The 24,112-nt window shown below is 44.0% G+C and overlaps 1 protein-coding gene across 1 annotated transcript in view; it reads right to left on the reverse strand.

The window, feature by feature from the left end:
- The window catches only part of MRTFB (myocardin related transcription factor B), a gene marked incomplete at both ends in the record, with an annotated part of 185,771 nt that extends 162,779 nt beyond the window's left edge, over positions 1-22,992 (reverse strand). The window contains one exon of the mRNA XM_080704641.1: positions 22,934-22,992. The remainder of the gene's footprint in view (positions 1-22,933) is intronic.
- Between the last annotated feature and the right edge of the window lie 1,120 nt (positions 22,993-24,112).

Genomic DNA, 24,112 nt, shown 5'->3' on the forward strand with positions numbered 1-24,112 from the left:
TGCATCCTCAAAGGAACAATTTCACTAAACAATAGCTTTTAGTGAATATTGATTGACACAATGATACTGTCACATATTTAGAATGTGGCTACCCATGCCAGGCGTGGTGGTGCACGCTTATAATCCCCGCGCTTGGGAGGCTGAGACAGGAGGATCGCACAGGTTCAAAGTCAGCCTCAGCTACTTAGTGAGGCTCTCAGCAACTTAGTGAGACCCTGTTTCTAAATAAAGTATAAAATAGGTCTGGGAGTACAGCCCAGAGGTAGAAAAGACCCTGGGTTCCACTCCCAGTAACACACACACACACACACACACACACACACACACACACGAATGTGTCATACCCAAATTCATATCCACCTAAATGCTGCTAATCCTCTAAGTGCTCGGTAACCACGGCATTCCAGACCACAGGTTCTGTGAGCAATTTATACTCTCATTCCTAGAGAGAAGCAATAACCACCAAACAAAAGATAAAAACACAAACCACAGCATTCAGTAATTTTACCTTCTACCTTGTTTTCCATATTTTTAAGGATGAAAATGGTTGTTTTAGGTTTTATATATATCCAAAACAGAGACCTTTAAAAGCTAATAGTATGAGACTTCACCATCTTACCTTGAACACTGACTTCAATTAAAACAATGAGATGAGCCGGGAGCGGTGGGCACGCTTGTAATTCCCGCATGGGAGGCAGAGACAGGAGGACTGCACCGGCTCGGAGCCAGCCGTAGCCATGCTGGCTTAAGAGACCCTGTTTCCAAACTTTAAAAAAATATAAACATAGGTCTGGGAGTGTAACTCGGAGGTAGAAGGGTTTCCAGGAACCCTAGTACCACAAAAAACAAAAAACAAAGAAAACAGTGAGATGAGAGCTGAGCACTAAAACCAGCCCATGGTTCTCCTGCACCGTCCACCCTGCCCTCCCGCTCCAGCCTAATGGCCACTGGCCCTCCTCATGCGGCAGCACCATGAGGGGGCATCGTGCACACAGGTGAGTGCTATAATCCTACCTTGCCCAGTCACAGAGCTACGACCCATTACCAGCGGCACAGAGGGCAGCTCCAACCTTTTCCTAAGGAGTTTCCCAGGCCAGGCCCCAGGGGGACACACCTGCTGAGAGCGTGGACTCGCCGTCCCGTGAGCTCCTGGTGTTTACTCTCAGGATGGTTATGATTCTCTAATTCACCTTGATCTGACTGTTGCTTCAGGAAGAGAATAATGTAGTGGCAAGGCTGGCTGTGTACAACAATTTATCTTCCAAGCAGGTAGCCTTTGTCACCATAATTTTGCACAGTCAGGCAAGCTCTCTTCAGTAAGATGGCAAGACTATTGTACAGCTTGGGATGGCTTATCAGTAGTGCAATTATTACCATGTTTAAAACAGCTTTAAATATGTAAATTCTGACTTTAAATGTTTGGATTTTAAACATTTTATCACATAAGCAAATAATTAGTGTAAATTGGATATATAAACGAGTAACGAATCCTTGAGTCCTTCAAAACAGATTTTATGTTTTGGTAATGAGAACATGAAACAGTGGTTTATTTATTTGCTTGTGGCGTAGGGATCAAACCCAGACCTTGAGTGCTCGCAGGCTATATCCCCAGCCAGGCACAGTGGTTTCTGAATGATGCTCCTGGAGCCCAGAGCAGTGCCAGCCCAGCTTCCCACTGCCCTCTGACCACAACCCATATTTTAACTGCTTTACATACTCATGTTCCATGGACAACAAATCCAGAAAAGACATTTACATAAACCATAGAATTACCACCCTTATACAATTTCTGTACTCAATTTTGCTATCTTTGAGATGAAGAATAAAACTTAAATTCAGACTTTACTAATGTAGGAGGAGCAAGACCTAGTTGAACAGCTTCTGTGTTTTCTTTATCCATTAAGAATGACTGTTCAATAAACAGCATAAACAAGATTTGTCAGCTACTTGACTACAGAAACCAGAGGTGAAGGACATTAGAAATATCTGTTTACAGCCAGGCATGGCGGCGCATGCTTGTAATCCCAGTACTTGGGAGGCTGAGGCAGGAGGTTCAAGACCAACCTCAGGAACTTAGTGATACTGTTTCAAAATAAAAAATAAAATAAAGCTAGGGGTGTAGCTCAGAGATAGAATGCTCCCAGTCCAATCTCTAATACCACCAAAAGAAAAGAAATATTTGTTTACATGCATAAATATATATATACATATATATGTATATGTTTATATGTATGTGTATATATATATATAATTACATTACTCAGAATCACTTATCAGAGCCTGTTAGCCTAAGTTCTACACACTTGAACAGAAGCACATTTCAATTTTTTAACATTTTTATACTCAAGTTATTCCCCTATTGGAGTAAATCTAGGCAGGGATAAAACATCTGGATCCTCCCCTAACCAATTAATCTTTTCGTGCTATATTCATCAGTCACTGCTGTGCACACGCAAGTGGCCTTGCTTGACACCCTGTGCTGGGGAGTCCCTGACACAGCCAGAAGCCACCTACGCAAGGGCTCGGGCCTCTCTTTTAGGGCCCAGCACTGCCTCCAGCTTGGTAAGAGCTGCTTACCTCCTCTCTGACATCTGGGCTGTGAATTTTTCCATTTTAAGTACACTACCTTTGAAAAATTAATTGGTAAAGAAGAAAGCAGACTATTTCTTAAAGAATAATATAATTTCAGAAAACAATAAACAATACTATTTAAGATGTACTTTCACCATTTTTCCAGGAGCTTATCAGGGTACCTTCAGAAATCAGGAATCTTTAATTTTACCTCTGTGATTTTAAAAGTGATAAAATTTGAAGGAGTCTGAAACCTTGGCACAGAAATTCTCCATGTAATTACTTAAATATGCACAGGACTCAAATTCAGAATTTTGATCTCATCATTAAAATCGAAAAGTCTTCTTTCCTAGCCTGAGTAGTTCTGTTAAAATTTAGACTATGCATTCTTAGTCAATTTGATGTTTGTTCAAACTCTATCTGAAAGAACAAGCAGTAATCTACAATTCAAATAAAAATGATCTATTTTTAAATAATTATAGCAATATGTCTTATAGTAATTTAAAAAGCTGAGATGCTATAACTTAGTTTAAATTCTTAGAGAGAAATGTTCTATTACATTACAACTTGCTAAAAGATACTGGCCTGCATTTGGAGCCAAATTTAATGAAAGTTCTTTGGTTAAAAAAAATAAAATGGCTCACATCTCTATTGCAAGGAAGGCAAGGATATATGCAAAAAATGAAAATATTAAAAATCCAAGTTATTTAAGGATCCACAGAAGATTCTGAAACCAATTCCCCACACATATTGAGGGAAAACTGGATATGCAATTTACTTACTATAACATTGCATTATGTGGCAGGATGGTAGGATGAGGGTGTTTAGCCATAAATGTTAGTACAATTGTATTTATGTCTTACATTTTATTTACTTATTTATTTATGAACCCAGGGGCATTCTACTACCAGGGTTATACCCCCAGCACTTATTATTTTTTATTTGGAAACAGAGTCTCATTAAGTTGCTGAGGCTGTCCTTCAGATCCTCCTGTGTCAGCATCCCAAGTACAGGGGTTACACGCATGTGTGTCACCTCACCCGCCTCTGCTTTAAATTTTAAAAAGACACAAACCACCACTCCCAGCAAAAAGACAATATTATTACTTTATGTAAATGCAATTGTGCTTTTCTAAAATGTAAATAATAAAAGTAATGGCATATCCAAGCTCCCAATAATTTGGCTTTCCTGAATATGGAGTGAAGACAAAGTTGGAAGCACAGTAACCTCAAAATTAAAGGGTAAAAAACCAAAGTCAAATTCCATCTCTAGACTGGTATTCCAATAGTTATTAAGAGATAGGAATCAGGAGTCAGATTTCAAGATGCCAAGATTTAAAATCTGAAATTCATTTTATTTTTAAATAAAAGATGAAACTAAATTAACATTTGCTTTTCAAAATGCAAAATTCGGAGTCCAAAATCCTAATGTGAACTGAGTTCTTACTTTTAAGGTGAACTTCTAGTCCTTTCCATTCACAAATAGGACTTGATTTATTAAGTTCCCTGCTTTGTATCTTCAGAGTTGATCAAAGCACGTTTTCTTAGTACAATCTGTATTGTTCCAAGAGTTTTATAAACATTTCTTGTGAGAGTGTACAGGAGTGATCTGAAATCACATCCAAGGTCTCATCCTATGAGTCAGTTATTCTTAAAAGGAAAGTTTCTGTCTTTATCACCTTTATTTCCCTATCTAATTCTAGTCACACACACACACACACACACACACACACACACACACACACGCTCACTCACTGGCAAGACTGTCAACAGTTAATTACTGATATTAAATACCAGGCAAGACAAAAAGGGAAAAAAGAAACAAGCATAATTTCATTACTTGGACACAAAAAATTACAGGCCTAGATACCTTCGACATTTATAAATGTCCCTTAGACAGTAACTCTCAAAAGCGTTCAACCCTCCAGCCCTCCACTGCGAGCTCCTAGATCTGTATTTCCTGTCCTCACCTGAGCGCCAAGTGATCCATCCTACTGTGCAAGGCACTTGCATTCATTCATGCATTCATTCATTCAGACTAATAGATACAGACTGAACGCCTGCAAGTGTCAAGTACAGTATGCTAGGCTCTGAGGAGTCACAGCAAAGAATGCCCGTCCTGGAGAGGCTTCTAAAAGTGAAGGAAGCCAAGCCAACCAAGTAATCACAAGAATAAGGAGCGTGCGGCCACTGCCCAGACAAGCTGGTCTAGAAGTAAACTCCGTTCACTTCCTGCATCCTAGCCTGCTCATCTCCCAACCTTGTTGTTGGGTGCAAATGTTGCCACGTGGGCTGCCAAACCCACAAACTCAAGAGGCACTCCTGACAAACTCCTTCCTCTTCAATCCTAACAACTGCCCAGGCTGGCTTACATTGCCAAAGATAAACAGCTGGTCCTACTGGACAATCCTCACTACATCTTCTGGGACCTCTCGGTGATGGTGGTAGAGAGCTTCCAGCAGACTCCTGCCTGAGCAGAGCATAAAACTCAAGACCAAGAATGGCTCGGAACTTTAGAAACTAGGGCTGGGAGGAGAAAGCTTCTTCCTCTTGTCACAGAGTATGAGGACAGCCCCTACCCTGTGGACATGAATGCCGCTTCTAATCCCCAAGGTGCTGAGGTCAAGGTCACACTGGCTGGTGAAGCCTTTCATTCTTTTTGCAAACTTCTCCAGGAATCTTCCAATTAATCCTCCCTTTAATTTACAGTATTTTGAGTGCTGAATGTTGTAATCTCAGTACTAGAGAGGCTGAAACGGAAAAAGTGCAAGTTCATGGCCAGCCTCAGCAATTTAGAGAAGTCCTCTTCAACTTAGTGAGACCCTGTTATAAAATAAAAAATAAAATAGAGCTGGGGTATAGCTCTGATGTAGAATGCCACTGGGCTCAATCCCCAGGGCAGTCTGTAATTCAGGCCAAGGGACCTGGCCGGTACCTCCTGAATGTTCCCAGGTTCTCTACCTCGCCCAGCAGTGCCCCAGTTCAGGGCCTCATCCAATCTCATCTGGACTAGAGGAACAGCCCAGTAGGTCTCCAGTTTCTAGTCCTCATACCCAGCATCTAGAGCAGAGTCACTAGAGTGACTGTACACCCTCCCTCCCTGGACCCTTAAATGATTCCCCATTGCTAAAGACCAAATCTAAACTTATCAGAGCACATACAACTCTCCATAATCGATTTTCCATTCCAGACAAACAACTTTTATTCCTCGCCTCTTAGTTTATGTTCTGGCTACGTGGAAGTGCTGGCTTGGGCTTGGGTTGAGGCACAGACACACACACACACACGCACAGACACACACACACACACACACACACACACACACACACACACCATGATAAATTAATTACTAAGTAGGGTGTTCTCCTTTCCTAAAAATTTTGAAACCCCGAAGAAATTACAGAAAAGTGGATTTCTTTAGCTTGCTTCTAGGCATCAAAGCCATCACATCCACATCACACTTGATTACATCAGTAATCTGAAGTTGAGCTAATCAGTATCTGGAGCTCGTGCACACAACACACACAGCAGCAAGTGACTGAGGCCGCAGCACGACGTTCTGACCACTGCCTATCTCCACAGGCCTCCCAGGAAGGCACTGCCCAGGCAGGGCGCCCCACCCCGCTCCCTGTGTGCCACTACCCTTCCTGGAAGCCGCTGGCCTGTTCCAGGCAGGGACCACACTCTACACAGCCCTCCATCTCAAAGCCCAGCCAGTACTCAGTATACACCAGACACTTGTCAACGTTTACAGAGTGATGTGTTCATTCTACAGTAAAGAGAACACTGAAAGATTTTCTGATTTATTTTACATTTATTTATTTATTTATTTATTGCGGGTCTGGGGATGAAACCAGAAGCATTCGACCTCCGAGCTACACCCCCGCCCTAATTTCTATTCTTTATTTTAAAACAGGGTCTCACTGAGTTGCAGAGGGCCTCACTAAGTAGCTGAGGCTGTCCGTGATCCACGATCCTCCGGTCTCAGCCTCCCGAATGCTGGGATGACAAGCGTGCGCCACCACACCCAGCAAGATTTTCTGATTTTAAAAAAAGAAGTGCACTGGGTGTCAGGTTAGAAAGCTTGGTCTTCTCCAGCTGGGTGTGGTGGCGCACACGTGTAATCCCAGCACTTGGGAGGTGGAGTCAGGAGGGTCACAGGTTGGAGGCCGGCCTCAGAAAATAGTAAGACTCTCATCAACTTAGCGAGACTCTTTTTCAAAATTAGAATAAGACTGGGGTGTAGCTTGTAGGTAGAATGCCCCTAGGTTCAATCCTCAATGCCACAAACACACACACACACAAAAAGGAATTGAAAAGTAAAAGCTGGCTGTGGTGGCACACGCTTGTAATCCCAGTACTTGGGAGGCTGAAACAAGAGGATCGTGGATTCGCTGACAGCCTCAGCACATTAGTGAGGCCCCGTGCAACTCAGTGAGACTGTTTTAGAATAAAGAACAAAAAATAGGGCTAGTGGCGTAGCTCAGAGGTAGAATGTCCCCGGGATCCATCCCAGTACTGCAGAAAAAAAAAAAAAAAAAAAGAAAAAGAAAACTTGGTCTTCTTATATTGAATTAGATTAAAATATTTAAAAACACAAATGATTATTTAGTATCCCTAACCCATTGTACAGTTAACCAACTCATAATTTAATTTTGTACAAATTTTAATTTTGTACATAATTTAATTTTGTACAAATAAGGTATGATTCTTTTAACTTACAGAAAATTTAAACAGAAAGAAATCTGTACAAGCAACCAAAAACTTGGCAAATTAGATTTCACAAAATTAAAAACCATTTGCTTCAAAGAACAACATTAAAAAAGTAAAAGACAAAGGGCATGGTGGCACACTCCTATAACCTCAGCAAGGAGGAGGCTCACAGCTTCAAAGACAGCCTTGGCAATTTAGGGAGGGTTGCAGCAAACTCGTGAGATCCTGTTTTCAAATAAAAATAAAATCAGGCTGGGGTTGTAGCTTGGAGGTAGAAGGCCTCTGTGTTCAACCCCTAATACCTCCCCCCCACACACACACACAATGAAAAGACAATCCATAGAATGAAAGAAAAATGTACAATTCATATATCTGAAAAGTGTGTGTGTGTGTGTGTGTGTGTGTGTGTGTGTGTGTGTGTGTGTTTAAGGAACTATTACAACTCAACAATAAAAATCTCATTTTTTTTTTTTTTTTGCGGGTTTGGGGATGGAACCCAGGGGCATTCTACCTCCAAGCTACACCCCCAGCCCTATTTTTTATTCTTTATTTTGAAACGAGTTCTCACTAAGTTGCAAAGGGCCTCACTAAGTGGCTGAGGCTGTCCTTGAACCCGGATCCTCCCGTCTCAGCCTCCCAAATGCTGGGATTACAAGCGTGCACCACCACGCCCGGCTAAAAGCTCAATTTTTGAAATAGGCTACAAATCTGAACAGGTATTAATGTAATGAAGATTACATACAGTAGCTAACAAGCACATGAAAATGTCCCATGTCTTATCAGAGGATGCAAATCAAAACCGCAATGAAATACCACTTCACATCCACTTCATCACTACTACGGAAAAAGCGTAACATAGGGAACCATAAGGACGTGGAGAACGGAACTTTCAAACATCGTTGATGGAAATACAAAACGGTACATCCACTTTAGAACAGGCTGGCAGCTCCCCAAAAAGTTAAACATAGAGTGACTATTTGACCATAAATTCCATTCCTAGGATGTATACCCTATACAAAAGAAATGAAAACATACGTCCACTCATCAATGTGTACACAAATATTCACAAGCAGCACGACCCTAAGAGCCCCAAACTATAAACCACACAAATGTTCATCAAATGATAAATGGTTAAACAAAATGTGCTAGATCCTCACAAAGGAATACTATTTGGCAATGAAAAATGAAATTCTGATATCTGCTATGACATGGATGAACCTCAAAAACGTGTCGGGTGAGCGAGGTGCAGAAGCAAAGGGCCGTGTGCTGAATGACTGCGCTCACGCGACACGCCCGGAACAAGTAAAGCCGCAAAACAAAGGCAGAGCGCTGGCTGCAAGGACCCAGGGAGAGTAAGAAAGGCCTAAGGGGTTCGTGAGATTTTTATTTAGGGTGGTAGTGATGGAATTAGACCACAGTAACTGGTGCACAGGTCTGAATATACTAAAAACCAGTGAACTGCACACTTTTAAGGAGCGCACATGTATCTACAAAGCCGCTGTCTTTAAAAATGGGCTGCACAAAGTCCCGCAGTAACACTGTGTGGGGCCTGGTGAAATCATGCTACCTGCGACAGGACGGTCCGTAGTAAAACTTGGCCTGTTCAAATGAGGAAATGACTTATCTCCCTATCAATAAATCCCTACACTGGCCAACCACAAGAAAATTCAAAGCAAGAAGACAAAGAACAAAAGAGCAGCGATCCTCATTGGCTGGCAGGTACTGACTGGAGTGAACCAACACTGCACAAAGAAAAATGTTTATGAGGACTGTTCACTTCCCTTCGGTTGCACGGATTTAACAAGCCCAAGTCCTCTCTACTCACACAAACCTGCCAGCTTCTTTATTAGCAGAGCAAGGAAAACAAGCAAGTTAACATCCTGCAGAAGGTCTGTCTGTACTTGGCAGTCCTGAACCTCCCAGCTCCGAGTGCAGCTAAATTAAACAAGCCCGCGTTGTATTGACACCACGAGCCAGACACACTGGCATGCTCCTAGGCGTCAGAGGCTGAAGTTGAAGAGCATCAGAAATAAAGAGGATGGTGTGGGTGGGGTGAGAGAAGAGCCGCACGGCCGCTCTACCACGATGGAGACCTTCTAACAACTCTCACGTTCCGTAGACACGAGAAGACAGCGGGGCCTTGGAGCCAGAGGTCTGGATCCAAGTGACAGGGCTTTATTTGGGGGCTCTTTCTAACCTTTCTACACGTCCAAGGACAAACTCCCCGATCTCACTGGGTCCTTCTATTACTTGCTGAGAACAAAATGAGGTAAAGCAGAGAGGGCTCACTGTACATCCCTACCATAAGAACCGTCACTGACCTCAGAGCCACAGCTGAGCACAGGCCATCCAGACCAGCCATCCTCCACCTCACAGACATCTCAACAACCTGCGAAGATCTGGTGCACAAGAGTCTCCCTCCTGCCTCCCCTCCCCCACGGAACTGAAGGTGAGAAAGCCGTCAGCAAGTATTAAGTCAGGGCACTGCACAAAGCATTCATTCACCTAAGAGGTATTTAAAAGCACTGAACTGAGAGAAACACTCACTATCAGAGGAAAATGCATATTTTGCACTGCAATAATTGGTAACCTTTCCATAAAGATTGATGCAATCTGATTATAATTCCCAAGTGTCAGAAATCAGTTCTTAAGGTAAAAGAAAAAGGAAGTGGGATGGTTTCAAGCCCTTGAGAAAAGATGTGGGAGGATATCCTTTCCCACTGACAGCAATTAATGTTTGAGTGATAGCTGCTAGAATGTTCAGACTGAAAAACTTTGTTACATTAGAACAGACTGAAATATATTTAAAACAAAACGTATCAGGTTTAACACATACAAACACTTAACCCTCTAAGGCGTCCTCTCTGAACAAACTGAAGAAGAGAATCTGTGACATTTCAACTACACTGCTAAGAGAGAAGGGGGGTGATGGTTTCCTGCCCCATTCCCATGTTGAGTGTCTATTTAAAGACAGTATCTAGCCAGGCGTGGTGGCCCATGCTTGTAATCCCAGTACTTGGGAGGCTAAGACAGGAGGATCTCAGGTTTGAAGCCAGCCTCAGCAGCTTAGTGAGGCTCTCAGCAACTTAGTAAAACCCTGTTTCCAAATAAAATATAATATAGGTCTGGGGGTATAGCTCAGAGGTAGAAAGCCCTTGAGCTCCATCCCCAGTACCACAAAAGAAAAAAGAAAAAGGAAAAAAAAAAAGACAGTATCTAGACGGCAGCAAGAGACTCCCTGTGCCTAGCTCCAGACAACCTTCCATCATGACACACACTAGGCAAATCCTCCAGGGTCAGGAAAGAAGAAAATTCCTCCTTGGATGGGACAATCAGAGCTCTGGGATATCCCTAAGGAGTTTCCCTAAGCATCTGGCTCCTCAGAAAACTTGCTGCCTGAAGTTACTGTTCTTCCCTCCCCTTCCCAAAACTCCACCCTTAAGACTTTGAGCTAACAGTGCCCCTGGGAGAGACCAAACGGGTCACAGATTCTAAAGTGAGCTCAGCGTGCTGGCTCGCTAGGGAGCCAGCGCCCACGCTGCACACTAGCACACAAGGGTTCTCTCCTCCACCATGACCACAAGCATCACATCTTCACAGGCCCCGGCCACTGCACAAGACTGGGCCTTCTCGGGGCCCAGCTTTCCAATCAAATGACCACCTCCTCTGCCAGGCTAAACGTCACACTTTATGCCTTTTAAAATAGAATACACTGCTAAGAACGCACAAAACCCCTCATTAAATTTTCTCAAATCTGTTTAAATCTAGTATAAAATTGTTACAGATGCAGCTAACAGGAGACCTAAGTTATAGCCTTGATTTCCGTTCAGATTCCTGTATAAGTACTAGTAGTAATTCCTCACATTCCAGGAGTACTTTTAGAATCAGAGTTTTAGGGCTGGGGGTGTAGTTCAGAGGCAGAATGCCCCTGGGTTCCATCCCCAGTACTGAAAAAAAAAAGTTTACTTCAATAAAATACTTTGCTGTCTCAAAAAATATATACATTTTATCTCCTATTTGGATGAAAAAGATTAAAAGATTAACGAAAAAGCATGGACACGGGTATGGAAAACAGAACTCTCCTGAACTTTGAGTGGGTAGGTTTTACAGTTAACAGATTAGCCATAGTTCCAAAATTTAGAATGTGCATAAACTTTGATCCAGTGGTTATGCTTCTAAAAAGAAAAATGAAGAAGTATAAAATGAAGGAGTATACAATTAGCAAGACACCACCATCCACAAAGAAGAAAAACATAAAACAATCCATACGGGCATCAAAGGAGTGGTTAAATCAAGGATGCCTCTACGCAGTGGAATGTTAGGCAGGTGGTAAATGATCATCCGTGGTTAGACACCTCTGTTTCCAGCCACATACAGAGATACACAAAACATACGTAAAAAAAGACCAGAGAGGAGCTGGGTGTGGTGGTGCACACTTGTCATCCCAGCATTCGGGAGGCAGAGACAGGAGGATCGTGGTTCCTGGACAGCCTCAGCTACTTAGTGAGGCCCTCCGCAACTCAGTGAGACCCTGCTTCAAAATAAAGAATAAAAACAGGGCTGGAGGTGTAGCTCTGAGGTAGAATGGCCCCGGGTTCCATCCTCAGTACTGGAAAAAAAAAGACCACATAGTTTCATATACATAAAGATCATCATCTAAAAGATGTATGTAAATACTTTTATATCCACTGATAAATTCCTAAAGTATGTTTATCAAAATACTAACTGTGGTCATTTCTTGATGGTAGGAGTTGAGCGATTACTTTGTCATTATGTTGTTTTATGCTTAGATGAAAATTTTTTCTTTTATTTAAAAAATGCACACAACAAACTTTTATTTAAGAAAAAGAAGTGTTGCTATCACAGACACACACACACTCACAAAAGGCTTCGAATCTTTTCAACTACCTGCTTTAAAAATAAAATGTTTACGCCGGGTGTGGTGGCGCACGCTTGTAATCCCCGCACTTAGGAGGCTGAAACAGGAGGATTGCACGGGTTTGAAGCCAGCCTCAGCTACTTAGCGAGGCTCTCAGCAACTTAGCAAGACCCTGTTTCCAAATAAAATATAAAAAAGGTCTGGGAGTATAGCCCGAGGTAGAAAGCCTCTGGATTCCACCCCCAGTATCACGCACACACACAAAAAAAGTTTACTGAATGTTGCAAGTATATATAATCACCAAACAACTTATGGGTTTGACATGCTGGAAAGCCTGCTTAGTACCACGCTTTAAAATAATGAGATATGAGACGGGCGTGGTAGAGCACGCTTGTAATCCAGAGCTTGGGAGGCTGAGACAGGAGGATCGCACAGGTTCGAAGCCATCCTCAGCTTCTGAGTGAGGCCCTCAGCAACTTAGTGAGACCCTGTTTCCTAATAAAGTATAAAACAGGTCTGGGAGTATAGCCCGGAGGTAAGCCCCTGGGTTCCAACCCCAGTACCACCAAAAATAAAATAAAATAAAATAAAATAAAATAAAATAAAATAAAATAAAATGAGATAATGTGCCAGGTGTGGGGGCGCACCCTTCTAATCCCAGCATTCAGGAGGTGAAGACAGGAGTATCAGTATTGCAACAGCCTCAGCTACTTAGCGAGGCCCTTCACAACTCAGCAGAGACTGTTTCAAAAATAAAAGACTAAGAAATAGAGCTGAGGGTGTAGCTCGGAGGTAGAATGCCCTTGGGTTCCCTCCCCAGTGCCACAAAAATAAATAAATAAATAAATAAATAAATAAATAAATAAAATAAGATAACGTAACCGAGTGTGGTGGCACATGCCTGTAATCCCAGTGCCTGGGGGGCGGAGACAGGAGGCTCGCAGGTTCGAGGATAGCCTCAAAATGAATGGAGACTCAGCAACCTAGTGAGAGCCTGTTTCAAAATAAACATAAAATTGGGCTGGGGAGTAGCTCAGAGGCTGAATGCCCCTGGGTTCCAACTCCAGGGCCGCAATAATAATAATAAAGATGCAAATTCAAAGATTAGAGCCAACTAGGGAAAGCCACGTGGCCTTACTCAAACAGCCCACGCTCCTGGCACCCTTACCACCTAGAGGGTCTATGAACTCAAACACTTCTAAAGCAGTCTTCCCTTTATACCTTAAGAAAGCAAATTGTGAAGAAGAAAATATTTGCAAGAGATTTTTTTTTAAAAATCATAAACTTACCTCAGTAAAAATATTTAATTATTCTCCTGTCTTACATTCTTTCTTAGCACCTTTATTATAAACCTGGAAAAAAATAAAATAAGAATTACTGTTTACTCAACATCTACTACATGTGAACAGCAAGGACTGTCAGAAAAAGTCTCCTGGAGAATGTGAAAGTCTGAGATAAATCAGAAACAACAACACAGACATTACTCACATGAGATGGCTGGGAAGTAAAAGGTCGAGAGTGCCACGGAGCACCCCTGAGCGCTGCAGGGCCGCACGTGGCCGCACTCAGCAAAGCTGGCTGGAGCGCAGCGGCGGGCCGGGTGTCCGGGCAGTGCCCTCAGCGCTGTGCTCGAACCCCGCCCTGCCGCTGCCAGCTGTGCCCTCGGGCACACGCCTCCCACGGAAATACACAGTGCCCCATAAGAGGCCGCGAGAGAATCCACCTCAGGGACAGGTCTCGGAACCTAAGAAATGTTCAATGTTTTTATTATAGCCTCTCATGTAAGAGAAAATCTGCCTCTCGCCTCCACCGCTATTTATTACACTTATTATTACTATTATTAAAAAGGAGTGCTCATAGGAGGAACTCTAGAAGGAGAAACCATAGATGAACAAATCAGGTGACCTGAGGGAGATAAGACGGGGGACAGGAATGCCTCAATGGACATGATGCACATTCATAAACATATCAGTCACTGCGCCAAAGAGAGGAGGAGGGAAGGGGGTGGGAACTGGGGAAGGCTGACTGACTGCATGTGTGCCTCTACCATCCTGTACCCCATTAAGATATATGACTACAATGCACCAACACCATTTTTATAAATAAAAATATTAGTATCCAATCAAATGTTTATTAGAATAAAAGGGGCATACTTCTTGTATTCTAGAGGATAGCAGTGCATGGGTGACAATATAAAGCAAAAGAAAGATCAAAAAATCAAAGTCAATTTTTTTTTTTTTTTTTGGTACTGAGGATGGAACCCAGGAGCATTCTACCTCTGAACTACAACCTCAGCCCTATTTTTTATTCTTTTTATTTTGAAACACGGTCTCAATGAGTTGCAAAGGGCCTCACTAAGTAGTAGAGGCTGGCCACTAACTGAGATCCTCCTGCCTCAGCCTCTCAAATGCTGGGATCACAAGCGTGCGCCACCACGCCCAGCTGCCAATTCTTCATTCGCTGAACAAGCCGCTGACTGCATTTGTCATCAGACATTTGCTGGGACCTGGGAAGTCTTTCTTCAGTTTCTGGTGTATCAAGGCCCACGCCACAACACAGACGAGGTACTGAAGATGACAGATGCCAGTTTTTAACTGTGTTGGGCAGTACCCATCTGAGCTGGTGGCACTGGGTGGTAAAACATTCTGGGTGAAGTGTTGGTGTCACACCAAACACAGGGCCATTGAGGACTGTGAAGCAGCACTGTCATTAAAGTGCATTCAACAGAGAGATGAACAGCAAGGCCAGCAAGGAGTGGGGCCTGGAACTCCAGGCTGAGAGTGTTCTCAAATATGCCAGCTACTATGCAAGGCGTGGTGGCGCCCGCTTGTCATCCCAGCACTCGGGAGGCTGAGGCCGGAGGATCGCGGTTCACGGCCAGCCTCAGCTACTTAGTGAGGCCCTCTGCAACTCAGTGAGACCCTGCTTCAAAATAAAGAATAAAAAATAGGGCTGGGGTGTAGCTTGGAGGTGGAATGCACCTGGGTTCCACCCCCAATACTGAAGAAAAAAAATGCTGGTTACCTGTTCAAATTAGAGTTTAGTTTAATTTCAATCCTAATAACTTTTTACTGCTTTCATCTTTTTCTCAAAAGCAAGAGGGGTAAGAGAAGGAAAAGAGAGCCACCTCAGGGAGAACAGATAATCAAGTGGTGAGCTGCTCCTGTTTTCCCTTTTAATTTTCCCAACATTCTGACAAAGACAGTGCTGTTCCTTTTGCAGATTCAGGAACTGAGGCTCGGAGAAGCCAAGTGTAAGTTTATACATTTAATACGATCTCAAATTTTTTTAGGTTTTCATTTTCCTGAAAGCAGACAAAACAGTTCTGAAGTACTCATGGAAAAACAAACAAGTGAGACTTGCCAGGAAAATGAAGAGCAACAAGGGGAGCATATGTGTGTGTGTGTGTGTGTGTGTGTGTGTGTGTGTGTGTGTGGTACTGGGGGTGGAACCCAGGGGCTCTCTACCTCCGGGCTATACTCCCAGACTTTTTTTTTTTAGTATATTTTATTTGGAAACAGGGTCTCACTAAGTTGCTGAGAGCCTCACTAAGTAGCTGAGGCTGGCTTCGAACCTGCGCGATCTTCCTGTCTCAGTCTCCCAAGATCGGGGATTACAAGCGTGCGCACCACACCTGGCAGGGGAAAATAATTTTTAAAAATATTAAAGCATTTTATAAGGACAATAGTGCAGTACTGGTATATGAGTAGAAAAACTAAATTCCAGAGATGTACCCCAATACATCCAGAAGTTCACAATAAAAATATATTCAAAGATGGGATCTGGAATGAGTGGGTAAAAATAACTGGTAGCCACATGGAAAAAGAACGCTAAACCTATTATTGAATGCCACAAGAAATCCTAAATGGTTCAAAGACTGAAGCGTAAAAGTACTAAAAGAAGACTTGGAAAATTCTAAAAATCTCATAAGCCTTTCACTGACTTAAACTCCAGATAATAAAAACTTTAAAGAAAATTTTAAAAAATTAAGGCTTCTGTATACCAAAGTACATGAAGGCAAGTAATAAGCAGTGACAAACTGGTAGATACTGTGACATATCACAAAGGGATGACCTCGCCAATTTATAAAACCCTAGAAAATGGTAAAAAAAAAAAAGTACTCCAAATGAGAAAGGTGCGGACACGAGGAGAGAGTCTGTAGAAAAGAAACAGGACTGGCCTAAAAGCAGACAAAACACTGCTCAGCCTGTTATAACAAAAGCCGCACACTATGTCAACTGCGAGGCTCTCCTCTCAAGCTGTCAGGAATGCAAAGGCTGGTAAGATGTTTGTTGGCCCCTGAGAAACAGGTACTCTCTCTCACCCCTGACCCTTGGCCCCTCTATCTGTGGTGTTCATCTCTGGATTTTACCAGCTGGAGGTTGAAAATATTTTGTAATGTTTTGGGGGGTGGTACTAGGGATTGAACCCAGAGGAGTCCACCTCCAAGCTGCAACCCAAGCCCGATTTTATTTCTTTTTGGGGAACAGGGTCTGACTAGGCTGCTGAGAGCCTTGTTCAGTTGGTGAAACTGGCTTGGAACCTGTGACCCTCCTGTTTCAGGCTCCCAAATCCTGGGATTACAAGTACAGACTATCACACCCAACTTGAAAATATGTTTTTAATGTCTCTACTGAACACATCATTTCTGTCATCATTATTCACTAAACCATACAGTTTAACAACTACTCTCACAGTACTTACATTGTATCAGGTCTTATCAGCAGTCTAGAGATGTTTTAGTACTTGGGAGGACATGCATAGGTTATGTGCAAACACTGTGCCATTTTACATAAAAGACTCAAGCATACCTGAATTTTTTTTTTTTAATCCACAAAGGGGTCGTGGATTAAAAATCCTCCATGGCTACAACCAATCCTCCATGGATAACAGGGAATGGCTGTACCTGTGGGAGTTCAAAGTGGTACAATACTGAAGAAGGGAAGCATTTATCAAAATTATAAATGCAAGCCAGGTGTGGTGGCACACTCCTGTAATTCCAGTTCTTAGGAGGCTAAGACAAGAGAATGGGAGGTTCAAGGCCAGCCTCAGCAACTTGGGGAGCCCCCTCAGCAACTTAGGAAGACCCTATTTCAAAATCAAAAGAGCTGATATTTTAGCTCAGAGGTAGAATATCCCTGGGTTCAATCCTGTTTTTTTTTTTAATTATAAATTCACTGCCCACTGACCCAGCAATTCTCATCTAGGAATGAATTTCTTATATATACCTGCACAAGTATAAAATGATATGTAGATAACTTTGTTTACCAGTGTTGTCTGTGACTGTAAAGGACTGGAGAAAATATATTCACCAGTAGGGTCTAGCTAGTTAAACCAACACGGCACTGAACGAGTGTTCTGTAGCTGTCAAGCAAGCTCCGGGATGCTTCTGTGCTGCAGGCTTGGGCAGCACGCTTTGATAAGGGAAGCTGCAGCTCTCTAGAGGAAAAAGGTTGCAGCCTTCCGGAAGGCACGCTCCCCTGAAGGCTGCCTCCAGCAGCAGATGGAAAAGGCCCTTCCAAGAGCTCCTGGCTAGGAGGTACCATACCACTCGTTTTCCACATAAACTGTGTACTTTATACAGAGTAAATATTTTCAAATATATCTTATTAAAAAAACTATGAATAACTGAAAGTCAAATTTAGGATATACCATTTGAAAAAACTTTCATTTTATAAGTGGACCTGTAAGCCTCCAAAATGGGACCACAAAACAAAGAAACAAAAAAGAAGACAAAAATAATCCACATTCAAACAAATGCTTGCCTATGTTATCTGAGCAAGTGTACCTCAATACATTAACCGTACCATCTGCTCTCCAAGAAGAAACACCAAGTCTTTGTTTTTGTTTTTTTAAAACCTTTTCTTTCTCTCTCTTTTTTTTTTTTTTTTTTTTTTTTTTTGTGTGTGTGTGGTATTGAGGATGGAACCCAGGGGCATTCTACCTTCAAATTACACCCCCAGCCCTACTTTTTTATTCTTTATTTTGAAACAAGGTCTCATGGAATTTCAAAGAGCCTCACTAAGTAATAACTGAGGCTGACCTTGAACAGTGATCCTCCAGTCTCAGCCTCCCAAATGCTGGGATTACAAATGTGCGCCACCCTGCCTGGCTCCTAAACCCTTTCTTTTTAAATTAGTACTTATATTTACAATCATTTGATCTTTCATTTGTTTCACATGGGGAGAAAGATCTCTACAGGAAAAAAGAATTCTAGTTCAAATGGAAGAATCGAGGCCGAGCGTGGTGGCGCATGCTTGTAATCCCCGCGCTTGGGAGGTGAGACAGGAGGATCGCGCAGGTTCGAAGCCAGCCGCACTGGCGTAAGAGACCCTGTTTCAAAAATATAAAATAGGTCTGGGAGTGTAGCCCGGAGGTAGAAGGGCTTCCAGGAACCCCAGTACCACCAAAAAAAAAAAAAAAAGGAAGAATCTAGAAATGTTATGTATGTTCATTTTACAAGTTACCCTTTGGAAGCCCTTCTACCTCCGGGCTACACTCCCAGACCTATTTGTACATTTTTTATTTGGAAACAGGGTCTCCTAAGCCAGTGCACGCGGCTGGCTTCGAACCTGCGCGATCCTCCTGTCTCTGCCTCCCAAGCGTGGGGATTACAAGCGTGCGCCACCACGCCCGGCCCTGGATAAAATTTTTAAGTGTTAAAAATGAATCGATGTCCCGATACACATTGTCAGTGTATATATATTTGTATGTGTGTGTGTGTGCTAGTGCTATTAAATATACATATAAGCTATTAAATATAAGCTATATATATGTTAAGCATATATATGTATATATGTGTGTGTATGTGTGTGTGTGTGTGTGTGTGTGTGTGTGTGTGTGTATGTGCTTCTAAGATGTGTTTTGTTTTGTGGTACTAGAGATTGAGCTCAGGGGTATTCTACCTCTGAGCTTCACCCTCAGCCCTACTCTACTTTTTATTTTGAAACAAGGTCTCACCAAGTTAGCAGGTACTGACCTAAACCTGTGATCTTACTATGCCAGCCTCCTAAATACTGGGATTAAAGGCATGCGCCATTGCACCTGGCTAAGACTCCATCACTTTTAAGACACACTTTTGTTTTACGTACCACTCAGAAAGAAGAAAAACTGCCAATTAAACCAAAACATGCCAATGTTAAGACGCCACTCCATCTGAGATGTGCACCTTAAGTCAATGAAATACCTTAGTTATAAATCATAGAAATATGTGTATGTTATTCATTTTCATTTTAGCTCACATCTTGTGTCTCTCAGATGTAAAACTCCACAAAAGCATGCATGGTTTATCCATGTGGCAATGTCCCCCATGCCTAGAAAACAGAAACATTTTCAACGTCTTTGTAATTCATAATTATTTAACTCTCTTAAGAAGTGACTATTAAAAAATAATAATATATATATATATATATATATTTTTTTTTTTTTTGCAGTACTAGGGATGATTTTAAAACAGTACTGATCTAATTTGCCCTGGACCATGATACTGCTTGCTCAAGGAAACAAATTTCAATTTGGATGACTTTCCCACTTAAAATTCAACATATCTATCTTTAGACAATATGAAGTATGTCCTACTGTGATAAGTCTTTACTTACATTGTTTCCATAGCACCTTTTAAAAGCGCCAAGCAATACCACCACCTCACAGCAAGAAGCAATTTACCTATTTAAAATAAATAAATAAATAAGCTGGGTGTGGTGGCGCACACTTGTAATCCCAGTACTTGGGAGGCTGAGACAGGAGAATCATAGTTCTAGGACAGGCTTGGCTATTAAGTTAGGCCTTCTGAAAATTAGTGAGATTTTGTTTCAAAATAGCCAGGCGTGGTGGTGGCAGACACTTGTAATCCCTGCACTTAGGCGGAGACAGGAGGATCACGCAGGTTCGAAGCCAGCCTCGCTGGCTTAAGAGACCCTGTTTCCAAATAAAAATATAAAACAGGTCTGGGAGTGTAGCCCAGAGGATAAGTGTTCCATCCCCAGTACCACCAAAATAGAAATATAAATAAAAAAAATAATAATAAATAAATAAATAATAGGGCTGGAGGTGTAGCTTGGAGGTAAAATGCCCCTGGGTTCTATCCCCAAAGTCACCCCCCCAAAAAAGGCAAAAAAAAAAAAATATATATATATATATATATATATATAATTTTTAGATTTAAACAAATTGGAGAAATTTATGCTACATGGTAGGTATAAAATAGTACTAGCTGAACTTTCTGAACTCAATTTCAATTTCTCCTTAAGAAGCAAGACTAGGAGATTTCAAATGAAAAGACATTTCTTTCCCAGGGGCATTCTACCTCTGAGCTACACCCCAGCCCTATTTTATTTATTTATTTTTTAGTCTTATTTTTTGAAAGAAGGTCTCACTGAGTTGCACAGGGCCTAAGTAGCTGAGGCTGTCCGTGAACCGCAATCCTCCAGTTTTAGCCTCCCAAATGCTGGGATTACAAGTGTGTGTCATCACACCCACCTGAAAAGACAATTTCTAATAAACCATATTATGAGGATCGGTATAAGTGATTATAGTAAATTTTAGTTCCCACATTTGAGTACATCTGATTCTAGTAAGTAGAAAAGGTTGTTTAAGAGTAATTACAGCTGGGAGTGGCGGCACACACTTGTAATCCCAGTACCTGGGAGGCTGAGGCAGGAGAATTACTTGTTTACTGCCAGCCTTAGTGACATCCTTCACAACTTAGTGAGATTCTATTTAAAAAAAATAAAATAAAATAGGGCTGAGGTACAGCTCAGAGGTAGAATACCCCTGGGTTCAATCCCCAATACCACCCCCCAATAAAAGTGATTAGTTTATATTTTACTTAACCCAAACCTTTCTGTACATATTACTGCTGTCATCCTCCCATCAAACTGCTAAGTGGCTGGAATGTTTAGTTGGCAACATTTCTAACAAAAATTCCCATTAAACACAGAAAAAGTTCCAAACCGGCAGGTGCTAACCTTGCCTCCTGAGACTCTAATCAACGAAGTGTCCCTAACCAAGAGCCTATCTTTTTTACATGTCAGATGCTTCAGGAAAAATAATAATAATAATAAAAACAAACTGTGTCCTAGCAAAAATTGTCAGTTAAATTTTGTTCCCTTTCTTAGTATAACTGATTAGATAAATGGACACTGTTCTCCAGTGGTTCTCAAGGGGGCAGAGCTGATCCTAAAGGACATTTTTAGTTAGCAAAGAGCTTGGGCCACACCATGGAGCTTTAGTGCCTGGGAGGCAGGATCTAGACTCCACACAAGGCTTGGATGCAATGGAGCCGTATAATCAAGATTCACCCTGGTCCCAGGAGTGTGGCTGTCAATCTGGTTGTATAAAACACACTTTAAATTAGCATTACTTTAGGACACAATATTGAAAAGTGTTTCCAAGGTATTATGGGAAAACACCCCCTCCCAGCTCCAATTATGTAGGAGAAACTAATGGGGAAAGTTTCAACAATAAGGAAACTGTCTAAAATTAGTGCTTGGTATCTCACACTATACCTGGTTCACATAAATTCCAATATCATAATGCTAGGCCATCGTATTAGCAGACCTATCAAGAGTATGAGATAGCACATAAACATCATAATCCTGAGATATCTGTATTGAGCCCCAAACTTTCAATCTTCTTAATACTAATGACACACAAGAGGACTCTGTTACTGTGCTTTAGAAATACCTCAAAGTTTGTGACACAAAAGATGTGCCACCATAGAGTGTGAAAATAAGGCATCCATGGACTGGGTATAGTATGTGTGTTGACTGAGGTAGTTTCTCTCTTTTTTTTTTATTGGCGTAAATAGGGGATCCCAACACTAGGTGCTCCTCCCAGTGCCCATCTTTAAGTCCACCTTGATTTTTTCCTTTGAAATCGCCCCCGGTAACTTCATTGACTTTTCCAGGAGAAGCAGGTGCAAACACTTTGCTTCTGCTATCTTCTGCTCAGTCGCCGTGCCAGGTCTGTCGGATACTGGTCCGCCTTTATTTACCCCCTTACTTTTCAAGGGAAGCACCGTCCCGACTGGAGTGACGTGTGGAGGGAGGTTATCCTATCCGTGAATTTCAGGTCACAGTGGCAAAGTGGGCTTCCCACAGCTCTGCCAGAAGGAGAAGGGCCTGACTCTGAGGTCCCAGAGGCTGCAATCACGTGCTCCACCGGATCAAACTTTCCTCGGCCCCAGGCAAGCCTTGGGCTCCAATCTCCACTGTGCTGGGGCCGGACACCCCACCCCCGGCGCACGCCCCTCGCTCCAAGTCCACCTCGGACTCGCACTCGGGGCCAAACAAATGGGTCTCGGCCGGTTTCGGATGTGGGAGCTCCGGGAGCCGGACAAAAGCCGAGCGAAGCCAGCCCGTCCCGGCTCTGGCCCGGGCTGCAGCCCCTTTTATGGGGGTCGCGGACCCGGCCTCCGCAGCCCCTCCGCGGCCCCAGGACGCGCCCGCGGGCGGCGGGCCGGGGCCGGGGCGAGGCAGGGGCGTCGGCGCTGCCTGCGGACGGCCGCCCGCGCGGCGACTCCGGGCCGGGGCGCCCCTCCCCGTGCAGCCCCGCGTGCGCGGGGAAACTGAGGCAGGCCGGGGCCGCGCCCGGGCGCGGAGACGGCGGCCGCGGCGCCCCGCCCCACCCGCGCGGCTCCCGGGACGGCGCGCCCCGCACCGGGCGGCAGCGCAGTGGCCGCCGAGGACGCCCGGGCTCGCCCCCCGCCGCGCTCGCCCGCCCCAGCCCGCAACGCCCGCCGCCGCCGCCGCCGCCGCCGCCGCTCACTCACCTCCCGGGCCGCCGCCGCCGCCGCCGCCACCGCCGCCGCGCGAGATCTCGCGAGACTTCGCTCCCTCCGCGCTCCCCCGCCCGCGCGCGCGCCCGCCCGCCCCGCGGCGCCGCGGACCCCGGCCTGGACCCGGCGGGGCGCGCTCCCCGCCGCCGGCCTCGCGCCCCATCCCCGCGGGCCAGCCCGCGCCCCCGACCCCGCCTCCGCGGCGCCCGCTCACCCCCGACCCCCGAGGCGCGGGCCCAGGTGCGCGGCGCCCGCCCCCCGCTCACCTGGCCGCCCGGTGCGCATGCGCGGCCCGCGCGACCCCGGGCAGCCCTAGGCGCGGGGGGCTCGCCGCGGGCGCCGTGCCCGAACTACGCCCCCTTCGGTCCTCACACCGCCCCACCGAGCGGGTGGTGCTGTCCTCCCCGCTCCAGAGAGGAAAATCTTGGAGGTTTGGCAAGGTTGAGTAACTCGCTCCAAGCCAGCCAGGAAATGTCCGGGATGTGAGGTTGCCTGATGCCCAAGCCAGAGCCCCATTCCCACCTCCCCGACAGCTCCCGGGCCCTGGACCTCCTGGCGCAGAGAGCACTGCTTCCCCGAAGGGTCACGAAAGTCACAAGAGACGCCCCCAGGAGGCCCTTTGCTACAATCCCCCTGGTCTGCATGAAGGGGGTGACCATAAAGTGCAGCTCCCTCGTCACAGCAACTGCCTAAGGCCGCCCCTGTGCCAGAGCCCAGAAAATGATGTTAACTCTGTTGAATTCTGTCCCCGCCTTAGAATAGTGACTTTTTACTGAAAGAAATCGCAACAGACACGCAGGACAGAACCAGGACGTACATGGCATTAGGGAGAATATGGGTGTTTCTTCAAAGAGGAAATCTTAGCATAATAATTGTTTTTAAAGAAGAGGAGCCAAGCCGGGCATGGTGGTCCACACCTGTAATCCCAGTATTTAGGAGGCTAAAATAGGAAGATTACAGGCTTGAGGCTGGCCTCAGCAACTTAGCAAGACCCTGTTTCCAAATTTAATGATAAAAGTAGAGGGAGGATTAGAGGTACAATGTCCCGGGGTTCATCCCTAGTACCAAAAGAAAGAAAAAAATAAAAGAGAAGCTAACATTTATTGAAGACATATATCAAGATAGTTACCAAGATTCTTTAAATTCAAAAGATGAAGAAAATAGCCTAGCAGG

Source organism: Muscardinus avellanarius, assembly GCF_963383645.1.
Source record: "Muscardinus avellanarius genome assembly, chromosome: 10".
NCBI lineage: Eukaryota > Metazoa > Chordata > Mammalia > Rodentia > Gliridae > Muscardinus > Muscardinus avellanarius.